The 24,779-nt window shown below is 42.6% G+C and overlaps 1 protein-coding gene across 1 annotated transcript in view; it reads left to right on the top strand.

Annotated features, from left to right (window-relative positions):
- The window catches only part of VIT (vitrin), a 1,751,009-nt gene that overhangs the window by 455,777 nt on the left and 1,270,453 nt on the right, over positions 1–24,779 (top strand). The gene's annotated exons all lie outside the window — the stretch shown is intronic.

A 24,779-nucleotide genomic window follows, 5' to 3' on the forward strand; every position in this document is an offset into this window, starting at 1 on the left:
GCTGCCTGGGCACTTTTCAAAGTGCCATTGTCTCTTTGGCCGGCTGTCTCGGGATAACCAGCTAGACATGCCCACTTTAAACCTCTCAACAGGATTGAGAGCCCATATTAGGGATATCCTTAGTTCCTGTAGTCAGGGATGGACTTAGGCTGTTCATATACGATATGAAGAGTAACAACACTTGCACACATCCTTGCCGGTTGCCACACTCAAGTGTGAATGGCTTGGTGATTCCCCATTAGGCCCATACCTCACTCTGGCTATCAAGTTCTCCTGTAGAATGTGCATAAGATGTGTCAGCTCTACATCCAGCCCCAAATCCAACAACAGCTTCCACAGCCTGCTATAGTTCATGTAATCGAAGGCTGAGGAGTCGTCCATGTGGGAAGCCCATGTCGACAATATGTTTCTCCATAATAAGATGCAGGTTCAAGCACTGCTCCACTGTACCCAGCCATTCTCTGAACCCATACTGACTCGAATGAACTATCCGTTAACTACTGGCCCAATCGCAAACCCTATTAAAGATGATCCTACCTACGATCGTAACTGAAGTATCAATCAGGGAGATAGGTCAGTAGCACTTTGGCTCCAACCTGTCACCCTTCTGGAAAATCGGTGTGATCCTTGAAAGTGACCAGGACCTCGCTATTCAATCAGGACGAAGATTATTAAAAACATTAGTAAAAAGTGGGCCCCAGATTTCGATACTGCTTTTTACTAGGCTGATGATCACCCTATCTTGTCCAGGTGCTTTTCCTCCTGGACTTTGATAACCTCTATGATTTCTTCAATGGAAAAACTTAATATTGAGTGTTTCCCAAAATGTTTCTTAAGGTCACATGGCGAGAGACCATCTATAGGCGTTTGGTGTATATCCTCAAAGTGTTTAACCCAATATCCTGAATTTCTATAACATACCTTAATATCCCTGCTACCCCTTGACCTACTTTGTTTAAGCATGTTCCAAAAAACTATGTTTTTTTGTTAGGCAGTGATAGTTAAGTGCTCCCAGTCCTCATTGTTTACTGAGATCGAGTTTGTGCTATTTCAGTTGGTCCAGGGTTTGGTAGATAAGGCCTTCTGGAGATGCCTATTGGCAAGTGAACAATTTGAGTCAAACCATCTAGGGCCTTTTGTGTAAAGGTTTTTTCGACAGAGCTGTTCTGATATAATTACACAATTTTCCAAAGCATATTGAATGCCAAACTCCTCATTTAGATCAGAAAGACAATTTAAAATTTAAAAAGATGGTCAAATTACTTTAAAGCAAACTAGTTAAGAATATATTTGTGTTATTCAGTGACTATTGTAACCTCAAACCATTATCTTGAACTAGGGGTGGATCAGTGGATCAAATGGCCAACAATAACATCTTTACCTAAGAATTATGATCACTGTAACTAGACTCACGTACACTGCCCCCACCTACATGTGGCAAAATATTTCTAGAAGCAAATATGTATTCAATTGTAGTAGCACAGCCCCTCCCATGAGAGGTGGTGCCTTCGGTTTTCGTCATCCACAAAATCCATAGCTTCGACCAAATCATAAGTAGCTAGATATCTCCCTAAATCCAAAATCCTGTGGGCACAGGATGTGCTGATGTTATTATATGTGGTTATGCTACATGCATCTCTTGTATTCAAGGATGATTGTTCGGTGAAATTCCCACATGACAATATTCTATTGCTGTATACACTGTTGAGCCTTTAGTTTTGCAAGAAAAGCAAAAAACCAGTAAAATTACTATTTGCTCCACTACTAAAATCATTATTGTAAAAATTGATAAGATGGTTATAAACATTTCTGGGCCCTTTTAAAAGAATCATTTGAAAGGCAAGATTTGTGGTATCCACCACCTCCACAGTGAGTTTAACCCCTTGCCTGCTCATGACGGAACCACTCCGTCATGAGCCACGGGCGCCATGTGCTCATGACGGAGTGGTTCCGTCATGCTGCGGCCGTTGCGGCCGCTCCGCCCACGCGGCGCTGATTCCCCGCCTGTGCGAGCGAATAATTTAAGTGGGCGGAGTCGTGACAGAACCACTCCGTCATGAGCACAGCGCGCCCGTGGCTCATGACGGAGTGGTTCCGTCACGAGCATGGCGGCGCCGCGCTCACCCCGAAACCCCCAGCGCCGCGGAAAAATTCGTGCCGCGGCGAAGGGGTTAAGTGAAACTGTCACCCAGATTTATAGACCACCGTTCGTCGGCCAGAGCTTGAACGAATGTCTGTGTGAGGCAATGGGGTGAATTATATGGCATGGTTGTGCGACCTCACTGTGTAACACACTTACCAACACACTTACCAACCCATTTGGGACCAGGAAGTGTCATCTGTAAAACTCTCAGCTCAACCCTGGGTGGCTGTGGCACTGAGCACTGTGTGAGTGGGTGTATTTTTTTAATTGGGATCTGAATCTGTGGTCTGCATGGGGGCCACACCGAGCACCACGGTGGATCTACAGATCCTTCTGTGCCCAAAATCAAAAATATTTGGGCAATTTCTTGCCCATAATGTGTCCCTCACAGACCTCTCCATCAGTCCCATGGAGTCAGGATACCTCTATCCTGAACCCTCATTTCTTTTGTCGATTTCCCCCCCCCAGGAACTGTGTCCCAATTCATAAAATGGTGGGTGCACCTTTCCTCATAGGTTGCGGACAACCAGTCATGGAAATGCACATTTCGCTGAATCGGCACTAGGGAGGTGGCAGTCCCTGTGGATGCAGGGGACCTGCATGGGCCCCCCCATCATTATGTTTTATTACCCCCAGGACCAGGCCTACACAGGGGCCTAACAAAATCTTAGAATTTAAGGGCGGATTCGCAGATCCTTCGTGACTACGTGACTACTTCTAAAAATATATTTTTTTAAATGGTTTTTTTGGGCCCTGAACAGGTCTAGGGGGTCAGGGTGTTTCTACCCTGTCCCCTTTTCTTTTTTTTTTTTACATTTTTGCTTGTGACTCTGTTCAGCCGAGTCACAAGATGGCTGTCAATACTTCCTGGTTTGCAGTGTTGGCAGCCAATCAGATCCCAGGCACGAGATCTGGAAGGTTTGCAGATCCAACCTGGCCACAATTGTATATCTGAAAACTCTTTAAATTTACCAGGAACCACTGAATGAATTTACACCTTTTAACAAAAAGAGTGCTTTCTGGACCAAGAGCTACTTTTCTGCCAAATTTGGTGTAATTCCGTGTCTAAACAATGTCAAACCCTCAGCCCCATTAGAGAGATCTGGGCCTAAATCCGTTGTTACTTTGCTCACCACTCCATTCCAGGTTGGACCCAGAAAAATGCAAATCAGTTGTGACCCTGCTCACCATGGGAACAGTCCAGCCAAAACTGCCAGTCTCTCTGGACTGGAAAGAAGCATTATAGCTTTCTGGACTGGAAAGAAGCATTATAGAACCAGTTTAGGGTATCACCCCTCATCAGCCAGGCTAGCTTGAATACAGTGGCATGGCAAGCATGAGACTCATGTCTGGAATGGAAAAAATAAAAGTTAACAACAATATCTCAACTGGATTCAATGAGGAAAACAAATACATAAGCATGTACACGACATTGCAAAAGGAAGAAAGGGAGACTCCTAATTGTTTGTATAAATGTGCTCATGGCATCATATATTTAGAAAACACAGTTTATCCATTACAGTTTCAACAGCACTGTGAGCATAAATTGTGGTGGCAATCAAGGAGGCAAAATGCACGTTGTGCTCGTGACAAGAAAGTGACGGTGCAAGTGACTAGTGCAAAACACAGGGGGCGGCGCAGAGTAACAAGGTGGCAAAAAACTATATACAGTGATCAATGGTTCAGCACGAATAGATATATACAATGACTGTATTAAGTTTTTAATTTTGGAAGAACCAAAGAGAGAAGTGCGCCTTAAGTTGCGCTGAGGGAGAGGTTGACGGCGTTTCGGTCCTATTCATTCAGGACCATCATCAGGACTGGATTGCCAAAGTTAAGAAGTGCTGTAGGGAGGAGGAAAAAGAGAATAGGGCATTTTTAATATTTATGTGATACCGTTAGCTGCACTGATTAGATCTTTTGGTTTTCAGTTAACCTCATATGCAGACGATACACAGATCGACTTATCCATCAAAAACGGACATGAAAAGGAGGCTGGAGCTTGCTTCCATGATTGTATGCAAGCCATAGAAGGCTGGATGGCACTTAATTGTTTAAAGCTGAACTCAAACAAGACTGAGGTGATTGTATTTGGTAATAACCCTCATATTTGGACCCCGGATTGGTGGCCCTCAGAGTTGGGAAATCAGCCCATTCCAACTCTGAAAGTAAAAAACTTAGGGGTCATTGTGGACAATAGACTGACGTTCAATGATCACATAAGCTCAGTAGTTTCCTCCTGCTTTTTGATCCTGCGAATTTTAATGAAGATTAAACCCTTTCTTTCCCACATGGATTTTAGGACAGTAGTCACAGTCCTTGTTATGTCACACTTAGATTACTGTAACAGCATTTATCTGAATGCCCTAAATCAACATCTTAATAGGCTTCAGATAGCTCAGAATGCAGCCGCCAGGCTTTTGACAGGCATACTGAAATTTGTTTCGGTTAAAAAAGAGTTAACCGGCTACACTGGCTCCCGGTGAAGCAAAGGATTTGTTGTAAAGCCTTATGCGTAGCATTTAAGGCTCTCTACGGTACCAGCCCTGACCATTTGATGCAAAAGTTTAAATGGTATGCCCCGACCAGGACCCTGAGGTCTAAAGGAGCAAAAAATGATCAGATCCCCATTGTTAGGAATTCCAGCTGGGGAGGCAGGAGCTTTATTACCTGTGCGTCCAAAGCTTGGAACGAGCTTCCGTTTTTTCTGAGAAAAGCCGGAGACCTTTTCTCTTTTAGAAAAGGTCTGAAAACCTGGCTCTTTACTCATTGAATCCCCTCTGACCATCACTTAAACTGAACTCAGCACCAGGACACCCTAGGGTAATCGTGCGCTTTTATAAATTTAATTAACATAACATATTATCAGTAGAGTGAGGGTACAGGCAAGCAATTGGAAGAAAAACCAACTGGTGTCGGCAGATGGGGACGCGGCCTGGTCTAGCGTAGGGGAGAAACCATCTATGCGAGGAAGGACTAGTACCTAGGGGGAGAGGGGAGGCAAGAGCAGTCTATGCAAGCATGGATGGAGCACGCATGAAAAGTCGAGCGGGCAGACTCGCCTGCGTAACGGCCAGGACTTAGCAGGGCTGAAGGGGACCTGTTAGGAGTGCAGCGAGTGGTCTGCTCGATTCCGTGGTAATGTACTATCAGTAATTACTTGATAGCTGTGTTTGCAGTGTCGAAGCCCCGATCGACTGCAATTGTCAAATTAAGGAACCTAGATGGAAAGCTGAGTGGGGGTTAACCAGTGATAAGTGAAAGACACGGTGGTGATTAAATTGCATGAGGCCAAGGTAACGCAATTGAGCAAGAGAGAAGCAGGCTTATCATGGACAGAGTCACTCATTTGGTAATGGAAATAATCCAGGAGAAACCACGAGGCAGGGTCGGGTCCCCCATCCGCTATAACGGTCCACCCGGTGATACCTGGTGCAAAGGTGAAGGGTGATTATGTAAAAGTATGGGACAGCCACGAGACTGGTTGCCAGAAGATCGCGCTGGGGAAGCCTAGCGTGAAAAGGGTAGTGCAAGTTTACCGTATTTGTAGTTCAGCCGCCGGCTCGAATCGATCAGAGATCTGGCAAAGCGCAGTGACTCAGGAACCGCCACAGACGTGTGCGGTGTCGCCCGTTTTACAACGGATGAGTCGGCATGGTGCGGTTAAGTTGAACTTCCACTTACGTGATGACAGGGTGTCACGTGACCCAAACTGGGCAGAGTGAGGTAGCCAATTGGAAAGGGGTGGGAAAGGACGCCTACATACAGCTAGGAGCGCCGTAGAAACCGAAAATGATTCAAGGAAAGTTAAAGGAACACAACAATAGAGAAAATGTGACTCGGAGAACCATTTGACAAAGGAGGACATAGCGCAGTCGGAAGTGTTACATACACAATCATGTTGATTTGGGCACAATACAGAAATGAGTTATGAAACAGAATTGAGTAATAAGGGAAAACGAGGCAAACTCCTGGTGGAGTTGTGAGAAGTAAATTCTAAATGGCAAAAACAGGTAAATCACACATGATGGAGCCAAGTCAAGTTGGGGATGAAGGGTAACAGGGCATGTGATAATGGGTCAAATGGCTGAAGATGTCACTAAAGAGGTGAGGCAGCAGGGCATGTCTATGTGCGGTAGGCAGAGGAATAGATTCAAGGTTCAGTGTCCAACTTGGATATAGATATTATATTGTACTGTTCCATTCGTGGAGGGTATTCAAACCCTGGTCCACTGAGTTGCAGAGTGTGATCCATTTACATTCACTTCTGTTGAGTAGGGTTTTGAGGTTGCCACCCCTGATGGGAAACGATGGCTGATCAATCACCTGCCAATCACCTGACACTGCAAACACAGCTATCAAGTAATTACCGATAGCACATTACCACGGAATCGAGCAGACCTCTCGCTGCACTCCTACCAGGTCCCTTTTAGCCCTAATAAGTCCTGGGCGTTACGCAGGTGAGTCTGCCCGCTCGACTCTTCATGCGTGCTCCACCCATGCTGGCATAGACTGCTCATGCCTCCCCTCTCCCCCTAGGTACTAATCCTTCCTCGCATAGATGGTTTCTCCACTATGCTAGACCATGACACGTCCCCATCCGCTGACACCAGTTGGTTTTTCTTCCAATTGCTTGCCTGTACCCTCACTCTACTGATAGGCCTTACCCCTCTTGACTCAACAGTACCTCTGCACCCCCACTCCCCTTATCCCTCCCTTGATTCTCTTTTTCCTCCTCCCTACAGCACTTCTTAACTTTGGCAATCCGGTCCTGATGATGGTCCTGAATAAATAGGACTGAAACGCCGTCGACCTCTCCCTCAGCGCAACTTATGGCGCACTTCTCACTTTATTTCTTCCAAAATTAAAAACTTTGTACAGTCATTGTATATAACTATTCGTGCTGAACCATTGATCACTGTATATAGCTTTTGCCACCTTGTCACTCTGCGCCGCCCGCTGTGTTTCGCACTAGTCACTTGCGCCGTCACTTTCTTGTCACAAGCACAACGTGCATTTTGCCTCCTTGATTGCCACCACAATTTATGCTCACAGTGCTGTTGAAACTATAATGGATAAACCGTGTTTTCTAAATATATGATGCCATGAGCACATTTATACAAACAATTAGGAGTCTCCCTTTCTCCCTTTTGCAATGTTGTGTACATGCTTATGTATTTGTCTTCCTCATTGAATCCAGTTGAGATATTGTTGATAGCTTTCACTTACTCACCCGGATCTCAATCTGGTCTGCGGGTTATACTCCTGTTATTTACTGGACTGGAAAAAAAGCATTGGGATGTCCAGTGTACCGGACAAGGATGGCACCCAACCCAACTGGGCTTGCATCAACAACAATCTCAGTCTGCAATTTTGGGCCAAAGTATGTCATTTCAGTTGCATTCACAATTAGAGGCTTGATTTTCTTGAAACTTTGTTCATATTCACTTGACCGTTTAAATGGGACATTTTGTTTTGTTAAGTCTCTCAATGGGACTGATACACTGGGAAAGTCACATATATTTCTTGAATAGTAACTGGCCATACCAAGGAAGAATCTCAGCATAGTTACATCTTGTGGGGGAGAGGTGGGTGGCAAGGCTTGTAATTTGTTTGGGCCTGGAGTCATTTCGCCATCAGAAAAGACATGGCCAAAGTGTAGGAGAGTAAGATCTGCTTCTTATGGTTACCCCCCACTTTTCGCTGCTGTAACACTGTTTTTTTACTTTAGGCTGGCTGGGGCCCTGTTATTCAGGACCACCCCAGCCTAGCCTCTTCCTCTCTAATTGGGGTGCCCTTATAAGTCCCTAGTATATGGTGTACTATGTACCCAGGGCATAGGTACCCCAGAGGCCTACCAGGGGATGAAGCATGTATTATGCCATCCTTGGGAAGCCCTCCAAATGACACCACAGGTCTGCTTCTGCAGCCTGGGTAAGGTGGTGCATGCACCCCTTACAGAGATATAGCTTTACAATATCTCACCTATCACTGCACATAGAAACCTATCAGTCACCCCTATGGCAGGCCTTATTAATCCTGAAGGCAGGGTGCTTGGTTTTGTGTGAGAGGGTGCCCATGCATGAGCAGAGCCCCGCTGGAGCCTTCATAATCTCTTCTCCGTGGTTGTCTGTGATGCAGCCTGACCATATACTCTTAAGTGCATTATAACTGGTGTGGGAGTATGAACCCACCCTTCTAGAGGGAGAGACATGACAGCACCGGTATACCCGGTACCAACTTAAAAGATCCTTGGCATCACAAAATGGATGCTGCAGACACAAGTCTGGCCTCCTGCTGCTGACCGCAACTCCGGCAGGGGAGGCCTGGACAATAGGTTTCCTGTCACAGGGAGGTGCCCACCTCCCAGACAGGCTTTAGTGTATTGGACCTAGGTGGGTGCACTCTGAGAGTGCTTTGAAGTCCTGCACTGGGGCACATTTGGTGTCCCTGTGCATAGTCCAGCTCAAACCGGTTCAGGGGCTCCCAGCCTCTGCTCTGGTGTGAAACTGGACAAAGGAAGCCACCCCTCTTTCCAAATCCTCCCATAGGTGGGTCCCCTGAGTTAGTCCAACCCCTTCCTTGGGTATAAGGTAGGAACCCCTGGCAACAGGACGTTAGATATCCCTGAACGAAACTCTGAAACTGAATCCTGGAACTTCGACGATCTGTTCAACGCCAGATGACTGGAGAATCTCCCTTGGAGTAAAGGAGTTACTCCCCTGCTTGGCAGGCACCAAAGATGCATCTGTCCGGTCTGCATCTACAAAGCTCCCCCCAGACGCCGAAGACTTTGCAACACCAGAGGTGGATTTCCAGACTACCCAGAGGCCGAACCGAGTGCCCAGCAAAGCTGAGACCCATAGCCCTTGTGGGTACCGTGGAACCAGAACCCCTGGACACCATGCACATTTGCAAGTGAATCAGCTTCTCGACGTCCCCTTAGGCTGTGCATTGGGTTACTTGTAGCCCAGACCCCGAGCAGGGAATCCACTGAAGATTGTTGGCCTAGTCACCCCCCAGTGACCCGTGGGCCACCATTTTGTGATTCCTCTCGAGGTCCCCTTGCGATCCCTGGTCCGTCGACTGGTGGGTCCCTGCGAAGGTAACTCTGACTTTCTTTGGGCTTCCCTGGTTGCTCCAGAAGTGCCCTCACTCGTCCTTGCTGGGGGAGTCCCTCGGACCTTGCTGGGCCGCACCGAATCATCTTTCTCCTTTCTGCGTGGGTTGCTGTTGCCAAGGCTTGTTGTGTCCAATCCGGGCACCAACACTGCAGCACTCGACATCCTTTGTGGGACAGCTTGAAACCAGCTCCTGGTTGTCCTAGACACCTCCTGGTCCTCGTGGTTGAAGAGTCAAGCTTCACATTCTTCACCTGAAACACCCGGCATCGGTGGGCATTCGACTAGCGTGCCCCTGGTCACTGGCAAGTGACCCAGACCCTGTCCCCTCTGCTTTCAGGTTCTTCACATCTTCTATCCAGGCTTGTATCTCTTTGGACCCTTCGCAACTTCCCGGCAGCAGCACTTCTTCGCCAGCTTCCATTGAAAACGATGACGCGACCCAACACCATTTAACACCTATGCACCCGGCTTCCCTGGGTGAGGTAACTTGAGTACTCCGGTGCTACCTTGGATGTTGACCCTAGAACTGTCTAAGTCCAAAATTTAATATCCTAATCTAATGTGTGGTGATAATAATTATTCCTAATAGAGATTACAGCGATACTCACAAGTTTAGTGTAATGTTTTTATCTTCATTAAATATAATTACTTGACGTAGAATGTAGTAGGGATTTCATAAGGATGTGATTTCACGCTGAAGATATGGAAATCTCTGTTTATAATTATGTTTAAAGTGAAAGACCACTATTCATACTTACTAAAGATATTTATATACAATGAACAGCCTTGATTTTATTTAGCATAAGGATTGTTACGGTTGAGGCCCATCTTCCTAATAGTCACTTAAAACCATCTATTGAAATAAGGCAGAAAATTAATTTAGTAGGTGGTGTTGGAGTGCAGGATCGACAAGATAAAGAAACTGGAGCTTGTACGTACAGTGCACGATCAGTAGTCTGGTATTGACAGGGAGACCGGGCTGGTAAACTCAAAGCATGTACTTTACTGGGATTTAAATGCGAACGTTAGACGTACTGAGTTACGTAACTAAATGTGGCATCAGCCTCCGTGTTAATGCATATGAAGAACCAAACATAGAAAACGGTGACGTTTCTATTCAGACTAGAACGCTGAGTTGGATAATTTCGTCGCCATCTTGAAGTGGATAACATTGTTCTTGTTTTAGTTAAGGGACTTTGTGTCAACAAAAAAGATGGTAATTGATGTCCATCTAGATCTATTTAGTTAAGGATATTGCCATTTTTCAGCAAAAGCTCAAAAGGGTAGAAAATAAACATAGTGTTGTCAAGAAGTTCATAAATTTAGCATTAATGGACAACAATAACCGGCAACTTGAGTTAAATATATATCATTATATGCCGTTAGATTGTCTCCATGTCATTATATACTATGTGTTTTGCCACGTATTTTCCCTATAATGATATATATAGGTATGTCTAGATGGATTAGCAATTACTGAATATTATGGACAGTGAATTGGATTTTACGTCGCCATCTTGAAGTGGATAACCTTGTTGTTGTTGTAAATAGGGGACTTTATGTTGGCGACAAAGATGATAATGTCCATTTACATATATTCAGTTGCTATTTTCCAGCAAAAACTCGAAGGAATAGGGCATGAACCTAGTGTGATCGAGATGTTCCTAGAATTAATATTGATGGACAACAACAATCAGCAAATTAAGGTAGATATATGTCAATGTATGCCGTTAGATTTACTCAACGCCAATAATATACTAATTATTTTGCTGTTTACATACCCTATAATAATATATATAGGTATGTCTAGATGGATTGGCATGAACAGTATGAAAGGGGCTGCCTAGCAGGATAAACTATAATTAAGTTAATTTAATTGCCTATTCCCAAGGTATATCCTGGTTAAGGTCCTTCTTGGCAGTATCTAGTATGAAAATCCAATACACCCCACTTTTTTCTTATGGTTTCATAATCTTGACCTTGCTTTGGTTGAACTTTTTCAATAATGTGCCATTAGATTTCACCTACTGTATGGTTCTTTTCCATATAGTGTTGTACCATTGGCGCCGCCATTTCTCTTGTACGAATTGCAGATCTAGATAGGGTACCAGGGCATGGTAATGGCGCTCTTGAAAAATAAGCAACAGGATTGTGATCCTTTCCTGGATGATGAAGAATCGTATAGTTGTATTCTTTTAATCTCAAACCCCAATGTTTAATTGAGGAGGTATTTTGGCTTTGGGATTGCCAAATATCGCCAACAGTGCTTCATGATCAGTCATTGCTCTGAAAGACTTTTCGTACAAGAATACATGGAAATATTCACAAGCCAAGACCACTGCCAAACTTTCTTTCTCAGGTTGCGAGTAAGCACTTTGTTTGTGACAGGCTTTTACTGGTGTATGCATGCAATTGGTTGTCCGTTGTGCTATGCCAGGATTATGCTTAACCCAAGAGGGCTAGCATCAACAACAACTTCTGTATGTAGTTTGGGATCAAAGTAGGCCATTACAGTGGCACTCTCATTGGCTGACTTGATTATTTGGAAGCTCTTCTCACAATCATGTGACCAATTAAAAGACACATTTTTTTTTCTTTGGTTCTCGTAATGGTGCACTGACAGTAGAAAAAGTCGTGTATGTATCTAGAACAGTTACTGGCCATTACAAGAAATGATTGCAACGCTTGTACTTTAGCTGGATCAGGTTTCATACCTCCATCAGAAAAGACATGGCCAAAGAATTTCAAGCTTCCCTTACGGAATTCACATTTGTCAGCATTCAGAGGTAAACCTGCATAGTTCAGCCAGCAACATATTTGCATGACAGCTTTGTCATGCTCTTTCTGTGTGGCTCCGAAAAACAATATGGCATCACTATTGGTAAATGCATTCACTACAGGCTGTATGATACATCGAATGACATCTTGGAAAAGTTCTGCAGCAGAGGATACACCAAAACTCTATTGCTTGTAGCAGAACAAACCAATATGTGTAGAAAATGTTGTGATGTACCTGGATATTTCTTCAAATTCCAATTGGTGATATCCTTTATTTAGGTGAAATTGAGAGAAGAACTTTGCACCATTCAATGGAGATATCATATCAGCAATGTGTGGACTCTTTCGCTCAATTGCCTTGTTGGCCTGATGCATGTCAAAGCATGTGCGTACAGCTCCTTCACTGTCTCTTTTAGGCACTATGACAATAGGAGAAACCCATCTTGTCAGCCAAGTGGAGTGTTCAATAATGTCACGTTTAAGCAACAAATTAAGTTCCTTTTTGCAAGTGAAATGCAACTTGTCTGTGTCTTTGAGCAACAGGATGATATCAGTCCCATATCAGCAGCAGTGTTAAAACTCAGGAAACAGGCACTTGAAGCTGTTTCTTGAAGTAGATGAATAGGCGCTTGTACCACAGTTTTCTCATGTTTCATCATGGTTACAAACAAACCTTGACTTTTTAAGGGTGTTGTAAACTTTAGTCTTTGACTTTGTAAGTTGTGGTAATGGAGATAACACTTGATACATCTCCTCAGGTATGATATTTATCGATACACTGCTATCAATTATGAATTATATCAAACACCCATTTATCTTTAGAGTGATCTTCGGAAAATGTTTGAAAGTTTTTTGGTATTTTTTCATGTTGATTTTCTTCACTTTGGATTTTTCTTCACATTCAACTAGTCCTACATGTTCATGCCTTTTTTAAGTAAACATTGACTTTGCAGAATTGTCTTTTTCAACTTCATTGGAAACTCATACTGAGAAACTCCTTGTTGATGATTTAGACCAGGGGTCGCCAAATGTTTCAGTATGAAAGCCACATGGTATATTTTACAAATATTTGCGGGCCAAAAAAATGACACTTTTAGCTGTTTATTTCTCATTTTCCCCCTTTTCTCTCCATCTGTCTTTCCATTTATCTATATTTCTTTCTTTCCTTCTTTTCCATTCTCCGTCCATTCCTTCTTAACACCATTCTTTCATTCTGGCCATTCTTTTGATTTGTGCATCTTTCTTGCTCTAGCCTTTAGTCCTTCTTTATGTTCCGGTTTAGTTTTCTTCCCTAGTCATCTTTACTCCTTCTTGTTGTTCTCTCATTCTCTTGTCCCTCCCTTTCTTCTTACTATACTCCCGTACTTCCTTTGCCCCTTCTTTCCATCCCTTTTTCCTATTCTTCCATCGTTCTTTCATCCATTTTTGATTTCCTCTTTCCATTATTTTATTCTATTTTTCTGCTTTCCTTATTTCTTTTTTTATTCCTTCCTTCTTCTTTCCAAACTTAAGTTTTAATTGTCTTCCTTCTCCCTTACATGTACTCTTTCCATCCTTTTTTCCTTCCTTCTATACTTTTTTGTACCTTTTGTTCTATCCTGCTTCCTTTTAACGTTTCTTTGTTCGTTCCTTATTTGCATTTCTCTTTTCTTCCTTCGTGCTGGCTCACTGCATTTAGCCACTTTAAAAACATCTCTCTGTCACTGACAGTTTTAGGCCTAGTTTCTAGATGCGACTTGGGCATGATTTTGGGCCTAGTAAAGTTTTCCAAAGCAGCCGGACACAATACAAGATAGGGCAGAGCACTATAATGTCAGCAGCAGTTAAAAGGGAATTACCAACCTACTGTTAAGCTTCTGGAAATTAAATGGATTGTTCCTCCGCTACAACAGATTCAGCAAACAAAGCTTTCACACCTCTCGAGCCCAGTTCTGCAGGGAGACTGGCATTCCTCTCCAGCCACAGTACTTTCTTCTGTCCTTCTTCAGTGTTCCTCCTCAGCTTCCTGCAAATAGAAAAAAAGACTCTTACTTTCAGTGTAAAAGTAAGAGTCTGTTTTTTTCTGTTGCAGGGCTTATTTTTAACCGGTCTGTCCTTTGGGCATTTCTGCTATCTTTCTGACAATAAAAGATGTAAATATAGAAAACTGCCTAGAATACTACATTTTGTGTTTGTCCTTAATTCTATTTATTATATTATATTATAATTATTCTAATTCTATATGCAATATAGAGTGAAGGAAAAATTTTCCTGGGCAGTTTTCAATTTTTCCTTCTTTGTCCTATTCTGACACCTTGAGGCTAAAACTGGTAAAGATCCATCCATCTATTTGAGCTGTTCTTACTGTTAAGAATAATGCTTTGAAGTAAACAATCAGTATGAAGCAAAGGAGGAGACCAGCGGTGTATTACAGTCATGCCGCCTTTGCAGGCCAGATAAAATCTTGCTGCGGGCCAGTGTTTAAAGACCCCACATTTAGACGATAATCAACTTTGTTTGGCGTCGATTTGCCTCAGTTGGTATGACCGCTTAGCCTTATGGGGGCGCATCAAATGTCCCTGAGGTAGAATTCGGTTAGCCATTTTGTCTTCATGCTGTGACTTACTTTTCTCTTCGCCTCGCAAGTCGTCACAGAATGGTTTCCTTTACCACAGCCAAAGCATATCTGTCCAATGGTAGTACATTTACCTTCGTGTGGAAATGACAGTCCACATCTGTAACTTGTTTTCTTGTTCTGTGGAGACATTGTTGTGTGTCCCTCGGCCCTGTACTCTGGCTTACTTTTCATGCTCATGACTGATGCACTTTGGGCGCCTCTGGCCTCCATGTCAGTCCCTTGATGATCAGCACGTCCTTCAGCGCAGGCAGCCTTGAGGACTTGTTCTAAGCTCAGAGTTATTTTCAGCATTCGTCGGTAAAAGGATTCTGACAGACATCCATTGATTTCTCTAGGGCTTGTAGCTTCCTCATCATTAAGCACAGTGAACTTGCAGTGCCTCACCATACCTTTTATTTGCATCTTTTTCCTTCAGTTTCTGGCCACTGATACAGAGACTTTCAATGTCACTTTCTTTATCTTCAAGAGTTTTACAGAGGCTGACATTGCGCTGAGGCTCCACCGTCTGCCATTCGACTGTGGCACATGCAGTTTGCTGGGCCACAGTAACTTCACTGGAAGAGCACTTTCAGTGTACGAGGTTTCGTATCCCCCATCTCATTGCCAGTTGTACCATCCTACCAGCTGAGGTACTTGCCAATAACCACACCACAAACAGAGAGTAATTTTATATGTCTGTAGTCTGCTGTGTGTAAGCCAGAACTCAACATTCTTATCCTGCCTTCAACTCGTCTCTCCAACGCTAATGTCACAGCCCTACGGTGTACAGTGGGAACCAAAAGAGTTCCAGTGTTCTTTTATTCACTAGACACTATATATAGATCTAGGAAATCTAGATATAATTGAGACAGAATGTGATATTTATGAACGGTACTATGCCAATATAGAACGTATGGAATTGACTAGCATGTATATTCGTGTGTACGTCAGAGGTTTTTAAAGATGAGTGTATATTGTCCGATGTCATTTTAGAGTGGTTTATTATAATGAAATATGCCTTCTTTTAATGAATTTGATACTGTTTAAATGTATTGTATCTTTTATGGCTGCGTTCATTGTTGAATGAAGATTGTTTAATAATACAAGACACTATAGTTGTGATCACTAAACTGACTCCAAAATAGAATGATCCACTGTACTTTCTTTGATTTCATTAGATACCAAAATTTAATCTATCACACTAAAACATCTCCTCCTTGTGAACGTAGGAATAAATAGTCATATAAAACTGCTTCATAAATGTTTGGTTCTAATTAATCAACTGATTGAAAAGTACTTTGCCCCAATGATTTGACTTCAAATACAGAATATGTTCGCTTTAACGTATTAAAAATGTATTTTCTTTTGGTAATTCGGGACTGAGCTTTATAATATAATCACCACCAATGACTATTGAGATATGACCAATTCAGTTGAACTTGTTACAGGCTAAAATATCTTCCAACTCATTAAAAAAGAAAATGTTTTTGGTAAGATATCTAGCGGAAAAGTTATTGTTGTTCCATGCATAGGATCAGCATTAGAGTCAACAGAAGGGATCATGAGTACTTTGCAAAACAGCAAAATCCCTACCTAAATTTGCAAGCAACCATTTGCGTTGCCTGAAGAAGAGGGGATGTCTGGAACAAAATAACTAGAAAAGGTGTCGCAAAATGATTCAAATGTAACCTAGGTTTCTTGACAAAGAACAATGTCGTAACACTTGATGAAGGTAACCCAGTTCTAATTTGATAATTTGGAAGATAGACCTGCTGTGTTCTAAGATAGTCATTTGATTGTCCTACTACCAATACTTCAGTTCCTCTGAATACTACAGGACAAAAACCAGTTGTTGAGTGAACTCAACCAAGTTATAAGATGTGGGGGGTCTGGTGATTTCCATTTATGGGTAAATAATCGTTTGGCTATGGGGGGTCTGCTGATTTACATCTACAGGTAAATAATCTTTTGGCTAGTAACAAACCCAGGTCTGTGCGCTGGGATGTAACTTTGTGCTTTATTGTTCTTTGGTACAATCTCAATATGCATACTTGCCATGGCAAGAACTCTGTCAGTATAGTGGGACAGACAACGTATCTCTGCCTGCCAATAGTTACGTATATAATTATGTGATTTAGGTCAGCATCTACCAGTTAGCATCGTGGACAGGCAGCATCCGTGCAATGGAAATATCTGTTTATTTTGCCAGCAGTGAGGAATGCTCTATGTTCAGTGTATAGTTGGATTTAGTGAAATCGGGCATTTTGGGGGACATAGGTGGGACTTTCCAGCAGTGTGGCTCATTCCTTGTCTGTACAAGGGCGAACAAGGTCAGTTTCCCATCTGGTGCGTAGATACATGAGTGGAGGTGCTGTATGGCAGCGCAGTGAATCAGCCAGCCAGTGAACAAGATGTCTGCCCTAACTAAGTACATGAAGGTATTACATGGCAAGGTGAGTGGTTGTTTTTTTTAGTCATGTCTTACCAAATGCATCCCATTGCTGTCACAAGGGACATGTGCAGTAAAAATTGTCCAGAGGGGAGGCCCTCCTCTTCCACTAGTGTTTCATAGTGAAAGAGTGTACCATCTCTATAGAGGTCACCCAGCGATTGTATTCCTGCGTTGTGCCAGTTAGATAATTCCACCCTAGTGGTCGTTTGCATAACTCGTGGCATGCTGAGTAGGGTTAGTGCTGGCACATAGGGGGTAGTTTGTCTCATAAGATAAAGGCTTCGACGGAAACATCGATGTGCACCCAGCAAGAGTGAGGGATTAAGCAGAGGCGGCTTGGCACATGGGTGAAATAGTTTGAGGATGTCAATTGGAGTGCAGCCAGGTAGTTTCGTGGCCGTGAAGGACAATTGTGTTGTGGCAATCCATTGGGCCACCCACCAGAGTTGGGCTGCTAAATAATATTGTTCAAGGTGATGCAGACATATGTTCCAGTGTGCACTCGAGCAGTGAACCCCGCATTGTCAGCTTTAAGGCCTCCCATTCTAATGATCTTGCATCTGTGGTACTGTTGTTAAGGTCAAAGTATTCCTCAATGGCCACTTCAATAGAGGAGCAGATAAGCGCGCCACTGGTGGTAATTGGGGTGTGGGGAGGGTAACCGTGTCCCAGTTGAAGTGCAGATATTGGGGTTATGGTCCAAAAGAGTGTCTCAGATAATCGATTTGTGTGACATATGGGGCGTGATCCGGAGTGCCCACTAATCTATGAATTTGCACTTCCAAGGTGTGTGGTGCAGAGTAGAATGAGTATACTCTAGCCCTAGCGTTGCGAGTGTGCCAGATGTTAGCAAGGTTCCAACTTTGTAACTAGTCAGTGAGTGTGCGGGCATTGGAGGAGGCAGCTGTGCGTGGCAATGGTGAAAACGAGAAATATCCTCCACATATCCATGGGACCCCACTCCAGTGAGATTATACTCCTGAGAGTGCTGTTGAAAACGCTGTTTGTTCAACATTTGGGGCATAGATGCTGCCAAGTAGTAGGTGACGACCATTTAGGCAGCCCAGACAGGTACATACCTGCCCCCTGGTCCATCACCACCTCATCCGCTACTAATGGGGTATCCGGCTTTACCCACATTAGAACTCCACGAGCATGAGAGGAGAAGTTGGTGGCGAAGACTTGTCTGCACCAGCGTCGCTGTAGCGCTTCATGGTGTGTGAGATAGGATTCTTGCAGTAGTGCAATATGTACATAATGATGCTTGAGATAGGAGTAAATGGCATAGCAACGCACTGGAGTGCGGATTCTGCATACAATCCAGGTTAATATTTTGGTGTGTGCTATGCTGATCTTGATGATAAGACAGTGAGTTGTCACTGGTGACAAAAATAGAAATCCTGCAGGTGAATTGAAGACTTTTCCTACATATAATGGAAGGCAGCAGGAAGGCCATACCACATAAGTGCATATAGACCAATTCATAATAAAACATAAGTATTTGAACCTGTAACACCGTAAAAGCAGGACACAAACTGGGTGCCCACCCAAACCATGTGTTAATATACATTCAACCCGTTATCGGGGTATCCATTTAAGGGGGGAGAAGAACACTGTTGTCACAGTACCCCAAACTGCAGGTGATAGTAAGAGACAGCACATCTTAAGGGGTAATTGCCATAATGGACTCCAGGGTAGGGAGTGTTATAAAAATGAGAGTTAAATCAAAAAGGGGGGACACTGTTCCGGGAGTAGGGTGTAAATTATCACCCACTCATCAGGAGGAGAGAGTTAGAATAAAGAAGAACCCCATCTCTCACGTTCACCACCTCACATCAGTTAGGTCCTGAAGAAACGCCACTGATCCTGTTTGGGACACACCAGGCGTGAAACATGTTGACCTTTTAAACAGTTACTTGGGCACATTAAGCCCCACAGTAACCCACCAACCTTTTGGTTTTTTGTTCTACCAGGGGTACCACGTAATTAAAAATCTCCCTGTGGATACCCTTAGGTATTTTTAATTTTTATGTTTTCACTGCACGCACTTCACCCTCCCCTCCGCTGGATCTAGCCCGCACACCCGCACTAACCTATCGTCTTTTCTCTTAAAAACCTCTGTGAAAGTGACGCTTTTAAGAGGTGTCCCATCGGGCATTGCAGCGTGGGCCCGACGAGGAGCATAAGCCCAGTGATGAAACATGACATCCTTCGGGAAGTGTGAGGGCTAACAAAGAGGCAAGTCTTGACCCTCCCCTTCGGGACTAGTTCCTTGATACCGGGGATGCACATCTGCCTCTATCACCTTCTTCTCATTATCTTCTATATTCTAACTCTCTCCTCTTGATGAGTGGGTGATAATTTACACCCTACTCCCGGAACAGTGTCCCCCCTTTTTGATTTAACGTTCATTTGTGGAGCACGGACAATGGACCTCAACAGGCTCCTGGTCCCCCCTCTCTTTTTGTTTGACCTATAAAAATGAGAGTACCATCTAAAAGTGTGTGCAGAATATCTTTTTATTTACACCCACTGGAGGACAAGAGCCAGGCGACCAGTTACCTCCACGGTCTTCTTCTCAGTGACCACCCAGAGTTCCAGTGATGCACCTAACATTCTCAAAGGTGCATCATAGTTAAAGGGGCAAGATACAACACATCTTTCCTTCACAACACAATAAAGAGAAAAGTAGAAGAAAAACAGAGCAAGGAGTAAAAAAGAAGATAAAATCACAGGAATCAATGTTAAGAAATAGTGCAGTAAGAAAATACAGTTGGTAATATACATAAGAATAAATGAGCATAACTAAACAGTAATCTAACAATAACAAAAGGAGACCATGAAAATCATTAATCTAGAATGTAATCTTTGAGATATAAAGGCATTAATCTAGAATGTGATCATTGAGATATAAAGGTGATTTCCTCTTCCTTTTTTCCACGCACAGATGTTCAGTTTGATTTTCATCACAGACTGTGTCATGAACCATCACATTCATCTGGAAACCCACAACTCCATTGCATTTTGAGAGATGAGACATGCTCCAAACAGCACCACCATCTAACATTAACACATTCTTTATGACTTTGATGATATGCTTTGGACCAATGAATTTAGATTGCCCTTTAGGGGACCAGACTGCTTTCTTTATAAACACCATATCACCCACATTCCAAGCATTTTTTTTGCCCCGCTTTTGAAATCATACCTCTGTTTATACATGTCCTGATATCTCTTCACTCTCTATTTAGACTCACTAAAATGTATTCCCTTATTTCCACATAGCCATAATGGTTCGAATTTGGATCAAGCTATTCTACCTCTGAGCTTCTTAAAAGGAGACACACCAGTGACACTGTTGGGCGTATTCCTATGCGCCCACAATTTTTCCTTTAAAATGGTTTTCAAAGACATGTTTGTTTCAACTGCAGACTGAGCACTAGCTCTTACAAGTCTATTCATGTTTTCAACAAGTCCGTTAGCCTGCCGTGCATACAGAGCCGTGCGATGATGGGTAATAGAAAGGTCTTTAAAAAATTCTTCCATCTCCAACAAAGTAAATTGCACACCATTGTCGGCAACCATCACATCAGGAATGCCTTCACAAACAAAAACGTCCCTGAGGAATTCTATTATATTTTTGGTAACCACAGAACTCATGCATCACGTAGGCACCCACTTGGAAGTGCAATCAACTAGACCAACCACAAATCTTTCATTTGGCGCTAAAATGTTGAAAGGACCCACAATGTCCATGGCTAATTTAGTCCAAGGCTGTTCTGGTAATTCCATAGGGGAGAGAGAGGGGTTGCTCTAACTTTATAAGATTTGTCATTATTTTGCACAAGAAATGCAATCTCTAACAACTTCCTCCACCTGTCGGTTCACCTCAGGCCAGTAATAAGACTCTCTGACTCTGAACTTGGTTAAACTTTCCCCAAGATGGCCTTCATGTAGGAGATTGATAATTTTCTCACAAATGGGGGGAACCAATCTCTCACCCCTGTAAAGATTCTCCGCTACTACGCACAATTCATCAGGAATATTCCAAAACCCTTTAGCACACTGGGGAACATCAGGAAAAGAGGGCCAGCATTTGACTACAAAATCTATCTCCAGTCTCCTTGACTCATCATTTGCAACACCAATATCCCATTCAGATTTTTGAGAGCTGGTTCCCTGACCCATAACACAGAAAGTGCATTGTTATCAAAGCTTAACTTGTTCAAAGGCATCCTGCACAGGAAATCAGCAGAGACATTCCTCAAACCGGGTAAATATTCTAAAATAAAATCATACTCCCTCAATCCATCTCTTTATTCTGCGTGTTGTGTTTACCACATTCCTGCAAGCAAACATGTAAACTAAAGGTTTATGGTCTGTCCTCACCAGAAGAAGCAGACCCCAAAAAATCTGAAATGGTTAATACCCCACATGCATGCTAGCGCTTCGCTCTCAATGACTGAGTTATGTTCTTCTGATCCCCTGAGCGAGTGGGATACAAAGCCAATCACTCTCATTGCCATCAATAATTTGGGAGAGTACAGCACCTAAACCATGCACACTTTCATCAGTAGTTAAGATAGTTTTCTTTGTTACATCTCAATGGCTGCAAAATTCTTAATACATCAGTATTCTGATAGCCCAAGAAACGATTTAACTTGATCTTTGTTTGACGGTCTAGGAGCTTGTAAAATTGCCTCTGCCAAATACATTTTGGGGCTGATACCCTCACTGGAAATAGAATGGCCAAGATCTGATACAAAACATACTCTAAATTTGCATTTTCCTCTCTTTAAAGTTAACTCACGCTTCAGAAGTCTTGACAGAATCTTGTCCAACACCATATCATGACTAACCCTGTTCTTCCCGAAAACAAGTATGTCGTCTTGGAAAAACAGGACTGAGTCGATGCATCAACCTCTGGAGGCAAGCTGCAACAGACGCTAGGCCAAATGGCATCCTAATAAACCTTAAAGCTCCCAGAGGAGTGTCAAAATAGGTCAAAGCCCTCAATTCTTCATGTAAAAGGATTGATGATAAGCTGACGATAAGTCCATCACACTAAAAACACAAGCACCACTCCATTTGGCAAGAGCTTCATTAATATTAGGAAGAGGTTGTCTGTCAACCCATAAGCAATTATTCAAACTCCTCAAGTCAATACATATCCTAATTTCTTTTTGATTGTCTTTGGGTACTAAAACAATCGAAGCCAACCATTCAGAGGACTCTATCTCTTCAATTACCCCTAATTAAAATAATCTGTTTATCTCCTCTTGTATTTCTCTATCATGAGGTTGGGTACTTTCCTCACTTTGTGGACTACAGGTTTCGCTTTTGATTTCAGGATTATTTTTTGTTTAAACCCACTCAGTAATCCCAGTTTGTCACTAAAAACTGTAGGATATTTCTAAAAAATGCTCAGATCTTCACTCTGCTGCATGACTAACATTACTTGCTCACATGCATTTGGATTCAAAATGATAACATGGTCTCTTTGGTGATGCCATCCCAGCAGATTATCACCTCTTTTAGCAACAGAGACTTTCCCCACAGCCACTCTACTCTTGAATGTGAAAGACTGAACAGAATAACTGATCAGTTCAATGCTCTATCTCCCATAACCTACAGGGTTGGTGTCAGGGGGCAGACGAGTGATATTATCCTTGTCAAGAGTGCAATCCCAAATTTTGTCACTAATTAGTGTGTAAGGAGAACCTGAATCTGCTAAAACAGTGACAGCTTTGACACCAATGTAAATATCCCATTTTGGCATAATCACATCAGAGTCAATTCCCTTGACATCTTAGATAACACCACTGGGCATTTCAGAAATGTGGTGAATAGTTTGTTGGGTATAGGTTATTTCATCATCAATAAGATTTACTTTGGTATTTCTGCACATACGTGCAGGACCCCCCTATTCCCACAATTCCTGCAATTTGCACTACAAGCAAAGCAATGGTCTAGTTGGGACCATGACTCTAACTACCACACTTTGGGCATCTCAGTTTTGGATCTTTACTAGTATAAGCATTCCATTTAGGTTTATCCTTTTTTCCAGGCATCTTATCTTGTTTGCCGGTAATCTTTTGAAGTACAGTTACTTGGAAATTTGGATCAGTGTTTTCACAATCACTGTGATTTACTGCAGCTATCAAGTCATTGGGCATAATTGAACTTCGCATTTTCTTCACCCAGCTCGAAGTGTTTTTTATACTTTCAACACTACTAATAGCTTCTTTTACATTTGGATTTTTTGCTAGAAAGTTTTCTTGGATTCTAGTGCAACAGACCAGTTGGTCGCGTATAAGCGAGTCAGTTAGTTGCTCAAATTCACGTGTGTGCCAAGCCACGTAGTTTCCAACTCCCTCACACTCTGCTTGTACTAGCATAAATAATTTGTGCTTCTCCATTGTAACATTTATTATTGCTTCAAAATGTGTTTGGAGAAATGAAACAGACATCTCATAAACATCTCCAGGTTCTTCAGCCCTTCTACCTATGAGTACAGGATCTAAACAGTCATACATATTTCTCCCCTTAATTCTAAAGTTGTGTAGCAAAACAGCTTGTTTCCTGGCAGCTTTTTCTCCCCAAAACGCAATTAAATACAAGTCAACTAGAGGTTTCAATTTCTTCCAGGGAAGTGCTGGTTCACCACAATCTGGCAAAAATTGTGGTGGCTGACTCATTCCACTTGACGCCATGCTACAAGTAATTAAACTAACAAGCTAACAAAAAATGTATATAACAGATTGACACAATTTTTTTAAAATAACAATCTAACACAACAAAATAAAATAGCTAATTAAAATAAATGTGGCCTTACTGTTGGTATACTGTAGGATAGACAGACGTAATACTTTTCTTTAAATCTTCATCATGTTGTCAGCAATAGGATAGACAGGCGTAACTCTTTTCTCCAAAAGCTTATCATGTTGCCAAGAAGGAACATGTGCAGAGAAAGTAAATACTGGGAAAACAATCCAAAACTTAAAAACAACAACATAATAACCTTTCTGCCGAGAAGTGGTAAAGATTGTCTTCACAAAAGACTTCTGCGTTAGAATTTAGTTATGCGACCTTTTATACTGTTGTGCACTCTAGTTTATGATCCTGAAATGCTGACTCAACAGGACGTACGTAATGAACACGCGTTTCCTCTGGGCGCGGATTGACTCAGGGAACGTTGCAGCTCGCGGCTTAGAGCCTCAGGCAGTGAGTTTCTTCTTGTTGTCCGTTAAGTCAAAAAATGCAAGCTCACGCACGTAACAGTCCACTAACTGCTGTGGCATATCTATATGGCCCAAAACTACAGAATTTTTTAAACACCACGCCACATCCTCAAGACAGCTTGCAAATCAAGGAAACACAGGTGCAACGTCCCGCAATTGACACTTAGCACAGAACTAACCTTTCTTTCTCCTTATGCTTTATAAATGATCCAGTGCTTCCCAAAACCTTAGTTACACTCTGGATTCTTTTGGTGGGTGTAGTTGTCTCTAATTTTCGCCAATAATAAAAATTAGAGTACCATCAGGAGTATGTCCAGAGTCACATCCACAGTCTTTTTCTCAGTGACCACCCAGAGTTTCAGTAATGCACCTAACATTCTCATAGGTGCATCACAGTTAAAGAGGCAACATACAACAGAGTATCTGTTGCACCAGAATACTAGTA

This window comes from Triturus cristatus, chromosome 6, assembly GCF_964204655.1.
Source record: "Triturus cristatus chromosome 6, aTriCri1.1, whole genome shotgun sequence".
Lineage (NCBI taxonomy): Eukaryota > Metazoa > Chordata > Amphibia > Caudata > Salamandridae > Triturus > Triturus cristatus.